Source organism: Diospyros lotus, chromosome 9 (assembly GCF_014633365.1).
Source record: "Diospyros lotus cultivar Yz01 chromosome 9, ASM1463336v1, whole genome shotgun sequence".
NCBI lineage: Eukaryota > Viridiplantae > Streptophyta > Magnoliopsida > Ericales > Ebenaceae > Diospyros > Diospyros lotus.
In genome coordinates, this window is record NC_068346.1 from 7,096,420 (window position 1) to 7,107,193 (window position 10,774).

Below are 10,774 nucleotides of genomic sequence, written 5' to 3' on the forward strand. Positions count from 1 at the left end.
ATAAAAGTTTTACACAGCCAGCGAGCCTCCGATTACAACACCCAAAAACAACAACTCTCTGATCTCACTGTACAAAGAATAACCCTCTGAAAACATTAGCTCGACCCCATAACCACAATCTAAGGTTAGAGGCTTACAACTTAGAAAATAGAGCAAAAACAGAGAACATCCAAAACTACGAGAATGAGAACAGAAGAATAATCAGAACAAACCCTAATGCAGCAGATAATCGGAGGTTGTTGCTCTCTTGATCCCGAGGAGATTGAAGCTGATATAAAGGCGACTCAAGCGGTGGAGATCGTGCCGTACAAAGGAAAGAGCAGAGCATCGACGATCGGAAGAGAGGCAGGCTAAAAGACAAGAACCAGCACGCCAAACAAAACGGCAGGGAGGTTGCCGTTTTAGCCCTCCACCTTGGGCCCAAAACGCTGCCGTTTTGGGCAGCCATAGGGGTTGCCAAAAGACCCTCCAGCCCCTGCCAGAAAACGATGCCATATTTGGAGCTTCACTAATAACACTTTTTAACCTTTTAACCTTAAAGACATGCATATTCCCTTTTTCTACTTTATAAGAATAACCTAATTCATCTAAGGTTCCAAGAGATATGAGATTTCTTTTTAGTCCAGGCACATATCTAACATTTGTAAGAATCTTAATCTTGTTATCATGAACTTTCAAAGATATATCACCCATGCCTTGAATACAACAAGATTGATTGTTACCCATAAAAACAGTTCATGTTTCTTTGTTACTAAAATTTTGAAACCACTCAATGTTTGGACACATGTGAAATGAACAACCCGAGTCCATTATCCATTCATTAACAACAGTTGAGCTAGAAACAGTAAGAACTTCAGCTAGGTTATTAGAGCTGCTTGCAGCTACCGATGCATCCCCCCCTTGTTTTTGTTTCTTTAGCAAGTCATAACAATATTTCTTTATATGACCCTTTTTCCCACAATGGTAGCATTTCCATTTAGGCTTTTGCTTACCCTTTTTACCCTTACCCTTAAAACCTAAGCCTACAGTTTGGTTACTGTTTCCTATGTTGTTTCTCTTATCAGATTTACCTTTAACAAACAGGTTATTAGCTGGTTTCTTAGATGCATTTAATTCTAATTCTCTTGCCTTAATTCCTGAGATAACAAGGTCTAAACTAGGCACAATACCAGTATACTGTAAAGCATGTTTAACCACATTGTATTCATCAGGCAGAGAATTTAAAAGAATCATAGCCTCACTGGTATCACCAAGGGCTTGATCAGTACCTCTTAGTAATAAACTAAGTTTGGTAAACTCATCTATGTTTTCATCCATAGATCTAGAGACATTCATCTTATAGTTAAATAGCATACCCTTTAAATAAACTAAATTTGGAGCAGATAAAACAGAGTATAATGAATCTAGTTTATTCCACAATTCAAGAGGGGTATTCATGCCATCTACTTTACGTATAACACTATCACCAAGATGCAGAAAAATAAGATTGAATGTTTTTTCCCTTACCTCATCAGCTCTTGAGAGCTGTTCTGCTGTCCATTTCTCTTCGTTGGATTCTAGTGCAATAAGCACTTTATGATGAGAGAGCAGAACTCTCATCTTTTTCTTCCAACTACCGAAATCGCTTTTACCATCAAATGTGCCGATTTCAAATCGGGTTGATGTCATCTTCGCTTTGCACGAAGGTACCCTAGGAAACCCTAGACACTGACCAGACTCACTCAGCAAAAAATAATAGACCGACGAGAGACTTACAATAAACCCTAGGAATCCAAGACAGACAACACCACACCAGTAAACCCTAATCGAGACAAACCTCAGTCAAAGGTACCGTGAGTATAAAAGGCTCTGATACCACTGTTGGAAGGAGTCAAAAAACTCAACCCTAATCAACCCCCTTAATACTCAAATAGCAGCGACCCAAAAACATATACAAAAGAATGGACAGAGAACCATACACAAGCATAAAAATGAACACAATATAAACACAAGAGATTTACCGTGGTTCACCCATTAACGAGGGCTACGTCCACGTTGAGCTCCGACAAAGGGAGTTCACTGCACTATAGGGATAAAAGTTTTACACAGCCAGCGAGCCTCCGATTACAACACCCAAAAACAACAACTCTCTGATCTCACTGTACAAAGAATAACCCTCTGAAAACATTAGCTCGACCCCATAACCACAATCTAAGGTTAGAGGCTTACAACTTAGAAAATAGAGCAAAAACAGAGAACATCCAAAACTACGAGAATGAGAACAGAAGAATAATCAGAACAAACCCTAATGCAACAGATAATCGGAGGTTGTCGCTCTCCTGATCCCGAGGAGATTGAAGCTGATATAAAGGCGACTCAAGCGATGGAGATCGTGCCGTACAAAGGAAAGAGCAGAGCATCGACGATCGGAAGAGAGGCAGGCTAAAAGACAAGAACCAGCACGCCAAACAAAACGGTAGGGAGGTTGCCGTTTTGGCCCTCCACCTTGGGCCCAAAACGCTGCCGTTTTGGGCAGCCATAGGGGTTGCCAAAAGACCCTCCAGCCCCTGCCAGAAAATGATGCCGTATTTGGAGCTTCACTAATAACACTTTTTAACCTTTTGAATTCAATAAGAGAGTTCAGATCGGATGAGCGGTATTGATAGTATGGTGCCATCGGATGTTCGAGAAGTTACGCAGAATAAAAGGTTGCCTTTGGGACGTACAATGCCCAAAAGGATTATTGTTGATGTTGTTGCTCATATTATTGACAATTGCTCAATGTAAAACCCCATAGTGTTACTGCCAAGATCTGATTGCATGTGTTTATGGATGCTGATAAGGACACTACATCCACATCCACTACTACCAAACAACAACAAAACTATATATATAGCCAAGATTAATTGGAGTTATTATGGCATTCAATAAAAAGGGCTATGGCCTCTTATTCTCCATATATTCACCAATATCATATGACAATTCAAAAATATTCGTTATAACTATTATACAATGTTATTTTGTTGATATTATAGTAAATAAAAAATAATTAAGAAAAAAATCCCACTTCATACGAATTTATTTTTTAAATAAAATTGTACAATTACACGCAAGCCAAAAACAAATCAAAGTTGGTTGAACTGTATTAAGGTTGCCACAACTCGAAAAAGAATTAAATCTAATCTCACTGTTAATTGTTTGGTTAATATATGATAGGATTGGGGATAAGTTTATGATTAATTTCCTCCACAAAGAGAACACTATTGGTGGCCATGGAAGCCATCCATTTTGCTAGTGGGATTAATTATTCTTTTGTGATTTAGTGGGTTTAAGGGTCCATTCTGTGCTTGCTTTTAGCTCTTCCTGCAGTCCAAAGATCGAATATTTAACTAATGGGTTTTTGACTTTTATATATTTACATATACATAAAAAAAAAAAATTAGAAGAAGAAAGAAGAAAGAAGAAAGAAGAAAGAAGATGGTAGATGTCAATCTTAAGTGGCTAGGGCTGGCTCTACGGAGAATTGTTGTTTATCTTATAAAGTAGGACTCGTCTTTTAGTGGGAATATCCATTGCCTAATGGTCCTTGTTCAACAAAATGCTGCAATTAATTAAAGATGTCTCCACAATGCTTTTTGCTATCTAATTGGTTTGGAGCTTAGCCTACTATATTATGTAGGGTAGGGGTGGGGTGTCCATTAGCCGGTTCGGTTTGATTTGAAAAAAATTGAAGGTCATTTCATAAATAATAGTTTGTTTATAATTCAAACTAAATTAAATTATTTTTTGGAAGGAGAAAACCTTTCCTCTATTTTTGAAATTTATAGGGTAATTACAAAAAAAAAAAAAAAAAGAAGTACTTTTTACATTTAGAAAAATACAAAAGATATCCTTGAGATTTAACATAATATTGTAATTTTTTTCTTATCAGTAATTAACTTCATTTAAATATTAAAATACCCTTATATTTAACACTTTTTCTTCATTTTTCATTTACATTTCTCTCTCATTTCAAATATTTAGTATGGTTCCCTCTCTCTTCAAATGACTAGTGACGACCATGAGTAATGACAACTTGAAAGGATAAGACTCTCTCTCTTTCTTCTTCTTTTTTTTTTTCTTGGATTATGTTCTATTTTCTTCATCATCTTCTTCTTTTATTGAGTTTTCTTTCTATGTGTTCTAGGTTTGGTTGGACCTAAATATAGATTCCATCAAACGCTTCTTTTTCTTCTTTCTTTGTAATTTGGGTTTGACGAAATATCTAAGTTTTATTAGACTTTTTTTTTTCTTATTCTCTCTCTATTCATCACAAGCCAACGATAAATTTACTTGGGTTCATCACAATTTGTTGTGACAAACCTAGTAGGTTATGTCCAGTCAATTAATTTTTTTAGTTTAACTTTATTTTTTATTTTTTAATCAAATAAGATATAAGAGAAAATAAAAAATAGATTGATCATTTTATTCATTTATTTAACAAAATCGTTGTTATTAGTATTTCTCAAAGGTCAAGAAATTCCTTACAAATTCACCAAACCTCAAAAGCGTTGTTTGCAATTTACCCATTTATAATGTTATGATTAGGGTTGACTTAAGCTATAATAATTAGCAAAATACATAAAAAATTTAGAATTTAGGAGAACCAATGTAATGGAATATAGTCTCATTTAATAAAAATTTATATATTATAATTCATGATTTACACTTCCGCTTTGATTTTCTTGTCCCAACTCCAACCTATTTTTTATATCTGATGATGATCTGTGAAATTGACCACCATGTGTCGTCTCGACAAGTGGACCTCATGAGTGGAAGATTCGGACTTGGGTATGTTGGGCCTCAAGAATACAACTTGCAGGACAACAGAGTGACGAGGATGGGATTCCCTAGGGTAGACTCCGATGCTCAAGTTAGTAGAGTAAATACGAGTCTCAGAAAATATAAAAGTTGGAGAATTTGTCCATACCTGGAGAGAGCCCTTGCTTTTTATAAGTGAGACCGTTATAGCGTATTCGAGATAAAACTTAAGGTGGTCGAGCACAATTCTCGAGAATTTCGATAAAGTTGGCATGAGTCGCCTAGTTGAATTCAGATTTTCTGGACTCCACTCTAGATTTTCTGCTAGTGCTTGCCATGTGTCAGTTTCTTAGGAGATCCACGTGGTAAGCGGGGCTATTAGTGTGCAAGGGGTATTTTTGGTAATTTATATAATATCTCATCACTTGCCCCTACTCTTTGAGCCGACTTCAAGAATCATGTTGGGACAAGGAGTAGCCTAGCTCTTGAGATCATCTAAGTATGGACTTTCTCGACGTGTACAGTAGTATTTTTAAGTATAAGATTAACGCTCCCAACTTTTGAAGTTAATTTTTTTCCCATTCTCTTTTACTTCTGAAGTATAAGATTAACGCTCCCAACTTTTGAAATTAGTTTTTTTCCCTTTCTCTTTTACTTCTCTTATTTTTTCTTATATTTTTTATTTTTATTTATTTATTTTTATTTTTTGCTTAGCCAGGCCTTGGCCAAACTCGACCAAAAGGAGGCTGGGCATTGCTTGGCCATGGTCGTGCACCGAGCTCAACCTTGAGGCCGAACTCAGCCTTGCTCGGCTCTAACTGAGCTCGGCCTGGCCGATCGACCATGGCTAGATTTGGCCATGGCCGAGCATCAAGCTTGGCCTCAATGGCCAGATTTGGCTTGGCCTCAAGGCCGAGCTTGGCCAGGGGGGAGCTCCTCTATGGAGCTTTTTATTCTTTTTTTTTCGGCCATTTGTCCACATTTGACTTGGGGACAATTTCGGGCACTTGACCCTTGGATTTTAGTCACTCCTATGCTGAGGAGAGTGTTGAGTTTATTTCAGCCATTAGTCCAGCTTCGACTTGGGGATGACCTAGAGCTCTTAACCCTTGGATTTTAGTCACTCCCTCATAGAGGAGGATGTTAAGTTTCTTTCGGCCATTAGTCCACCTTCAACTTAGGAACGCACTAGGACTCTTGATCCTTGGATTTTAGTTACTCCCTTACAGATGAGGGTGTTGAGTTTCTTCCAGCCATTAGTTCATATTTGACTTGAGGACGATCTAGGGCTCTTGAATCTTGGATTTTAGTCACTCTCTAGCGAAGGAGGGTCTTGAGTTTCTTTTGGCCATTAGTCCACATTCGTCTTGGGGATAGCCTAGGACTCTTGACATTTGGATTTTAGTTACTCCCTCGCGGAGGAAGGTATTGAGTTTCTTTTGGCCATTAGTCCACATTCGTCTTGGAGACGGCTTAGGACTCTTAACCCCTTGGATTTTAGTCACTCCCTCGCAGAGAAGGATGTTGAGTTTCTTCTGGCCATTAGTCTACCTTCGTCTTAGGGATGGCCTAGGGCGACCCTTAGATTTTAACCACTTCCTCGCAAATGAGGGTGTTGAGTTTCTTCTGGCCATTAGTCCAACTTCGTCTTGGAGATGAAGTAAAGCTCTTGACCTTTGAATTTTAGCCACTCCCTCGCTAAGGAGGGTGTTGAGTTTTTTTCAGCCATTAGACCACTTTCAACTTGGGGACAGTCTAGGGCTCTTGACTCTTAGATTTTAACCACTCTCTCGCAGAGAAGGGTATTGAGTTTCTTCTAGCCATTAGTCCACTTTCGTCTTTGGAATGGCCTAGGATTCTTAATCTTTGGATTTTAGTCACTCCCTTATGAAAAAAGGTGTTGAGTTTCTTCTAATCATCAGTCCACCTTCCTTTTGGAGACTGCTAAGGGCTCTTGACCATTGACTTAATTGTATGTTATCTTTAAGGAATTGGAGAAAATGGGATTTACCTCTTCGATCACGTGGTGGAGGAAGAAGATGATGGTGAATACTATGGAACAAAAAATTAATTTGGACTTTGACAGCACAGTAAATTTTAATTTATGTTAAATTTCAGTCCTTCGAAAAATACCCTTTTTTTACGATCCTCTTAGAAATAAAAATATAGTTTAAAAATTATCAATCAGCAACCATACAAAAACTTATAATTAATTAATTATTTATTTTCAAAAAACAAAGTACAACTATATTTAAAAAAGTATACAAGTTGATAATACTGTTGAGATGGCATCTTAAGTTGAAGATTATCTTGTTTGAATATTTGGGGTTTAATATTAATTAAGCCAAACACCAATCAAAAAACTATGGTATATATATTACATTCAAATCACACCTCCCATCTTGACGGCAATTTGCTAAACCCATGTGTGAAAAGGAACCAGACATCGGATCTCCATTAAACACCTATATTAAAAGAATTATAATTAAAAATTATTATTTAAAAAAAAAAGAAAGAGAGAGACTTTCTCCATTAAGGGGCTTACATTACATGAGAAATTTTAAGATTTCTGAAAATATTAGGTTAAGAATCTATATTCCCATATTTGGTATAATTTTTTTATAAAAAAATCCTGAAAAATAATATTCATGTGAATGATTTTTAAGCAACTTTTTCACAAAAAAAATTTCATGAGAGAGGTTGGAAATCCAAATTTCTCATAGATTTAGGAATGTTTTTAGCAAAGAAAAAAATTAAAACATCCCTTACCCTTTTATAATCCCATACAAACATATTATATATTATATATTATACATATAATATATAATATATTTATATTGTTTATATTATATATATACATATATGTATATATATTTATATATTATTTATTATAAAATATTATATATATATACACACGCATATATATACATAATGTATAAAAAATGATATTTTTTTACTATTCCTAAAGATGTTGTGGGTCTCAATATTTTATATAATAGAAAGAATTTATCATTTTTAAATAAAAAATTAAATAAAGGTAATTTTAGAAAAAAAAATATAAATTTTCAGAAAAGAATACTAACATTTCTGAGAATGTTTAAATCTAACCAAATATAAAATTGTATAAATTTTGAGAATCAAAAAATTTTTAAGAACAAAAATTATAAATCTCAAAAATTTAAAAATCTCTTCTGTACCAAGCGTCCTCGAGAGAGATGGGAGAGTAAACAATTGATTTATAATTGTTAAACGACTTCAATCCTTTTTAATGACTTTGTTGGCAGAGTAATGTAATGTAATGTGGGGCGAATTGTTACGTGGACAAATTAAATTAATTAGGTTGCGTTCTCTTTACTGTTTTTAAATCATTTTTAGTTTTTAATTTTCTAAAATAATAAAAACGCGTTCTCTTTGCTGTTTTTAAAAATGTATTTTTGAAAACAAAAAAAAAATTATAAAGAAAACTCAAAACAACAAAAAGTTATTTTAAGTGTTTTTATCCAAAACAAACTCAAAATCAAAACATATTTATTTATTTATTTATTCATATTTTATTATTGTAATGGGAAAAAATATTATAAAATTCATTAACTTTAAAATGTATATATATTTTTTAATAATATATTAACATTAAATATTTATAATTTACTTAATAATCAAATTTATTGAATAAAATATCATTAAAAAAATATTTTCAAAATTTCAAAGAGAACGCGTTTTCTAATTTTCTATTTTGAAAAATAATTTTTCAAAATGACAAAAAGAACGCGTTTTCAATTTTCTAAAAACAAAGTATCAAAACAGAAAACTGAAAATGAATTCAAAACTCAAAACTGAAAATTGAAAAGTAAAGAGAACACACCCTTAGCCTTTTGGCCTAATTTAGATTTTTTTTTTGGTTGAATTTCTTAATTTAATCTAAAATACTTGGGCAGCAAGTTATCTGAATGGAACAGTTCTTCTAGATCATCAATTTTCCATCGTGGAAATTGCAAAAAATAACCCCCCACAAGTACAAAATTCGTTTTTAGCCCTTTTTTTTGACAAAAAAAACATTTTTACCCCTATAAACAAATAGTTGCAAAAAATAGCCACTTTACCACTTTTGACCCCAACCTTTGACTTTTCAACTCCCCACTTTAATTAAAAATTAAGAATAAAAATAAAGACAATAAATTACCAAATTACCCTCAATACGAAACAAAAAGATTGAATTTCTATTTTACCTCACAGGCAAACTGGAGAAACCCCTCATAATCATAATAATAAATTTTTAACTATTAAAGTATTATTATTATTCCTCATTACTAATTCTTATTTTTTAATAATTTAATAACTGGGTGGGTCTTGAACCCACGATGGGTCCCCCATCTCTTTTTTATTTATAAATATATGTATTATTACATATAAATAAAATTAATTAAATAATAATAATTAAAATTTTTAAATATATATGTATTATTAAATAAATAACTGAAAAATTGTTATTCAATGATTATTATTTTATTTTTCAATTGTAATAATAATTACAAATCTTAATTATAATAATAAATTTTAGCCTATTAAATTATCATTATTTTCAAATAAATACAATTATTTTTAATAATTTAATAACTAGTTGGGTCTCGCGGTTCCTCCCTTCATTTTTTTATTATTAAATATATATATGTAAAAATATTACATATATAATAATAAAAAGGACTAAATAAAAATAATTAAAAAATTAAAATATATATGTATTATTAAATAATTGAAAATTTGTTATTCAATTATTAATAAAATGGTTTTTTGATTTTTTTTTTTATCTTTTCTTGGCCATCGGATTTTTCCAAGCTATCTAATAGTCCCAAAAATAATCATTACATCAATTTAATCCAATGTTGTTAGTAGTTAGAACACTTAATCATGTATTGGTTGTATTTTATTATCATTTCTTTGTTATTTATTGTGAATTATAAATTCAATTAAGTCAAAAAAGTAAAAAGATATACTTTTTTTATTGGTTAACTGTGAAAAATCCCATGGCCAAAAAAAAAAAATTCAAAAAATCTATTTTTATTAAAAACTCAGGTTTTGTGGCCCCACAAAACCCGATTTCTTTTATTAAAATAGTTTTTCTGATCTTTTTTTTTTCTTTTCTTGGCCATGGGATTTTTCCAAGTTATCCAATAGTTCCAAAAATAAATTATTGTTTAAAAATTATACTTGTATTTTTGGGTAAATTTTATAATCAATATATCAGTTTGATCCAATATTATTAGTAGTTAGAACAGTTAATCATGTAAAAATATATCATTTTTTATTGGTTAACATTGAAAAATCCAATGGCCAGAAAAAAAAATCAAAAAATCCATTTTTATTAAAAAATCAAGTTTTGTGACCAACAAAACCCTGGCCGGGTTTAGTGGCCCCACAAAACCCGATTTCATTTATTAAAATAGTTTTTCTGATTTTTTATTTTCTTTTCTTGGCCATGGGATTTTTCAAAGTTAGCCAATAGTTCCAAAAATAAATTATTGTTTAAAAATTATTTTTGTATTTTTGGGTATATTTTATAATCATTACATCAATTTAATCCAAAGTTGTTAGTAGTTAGAACACTTAATCATGTATTGGTTGTGTTTGATTATCATTACATTGTTGTTTATTGTGAATTATAAATTCAATTAAGCCAAAAAAATGTAACAGGCTTCATTTTTTATTGGTTAACTTCGAAAAACTTCATGGCGAAAAAAAAACTAAAAAGATCAAAAAATCCATTTTTATTAAAAAATCAGGTTTAGTGGCCCCACAAAACGTGATTTCTTTTATTAAAATGGGTTTTTTGATCTTTTTTTTTTCTTTTTTGGCATGGAATTTTTCCAAGTTATCCAATAGTCCAAAAAATAAATTATTGTTTAAAAATTATACTTGTATTTTTGGGTAAATTTTATAATCATTACATCAATTTAGTTCAATATTGTTAGTAGTTACAATACTTAATCATGTATTTTAT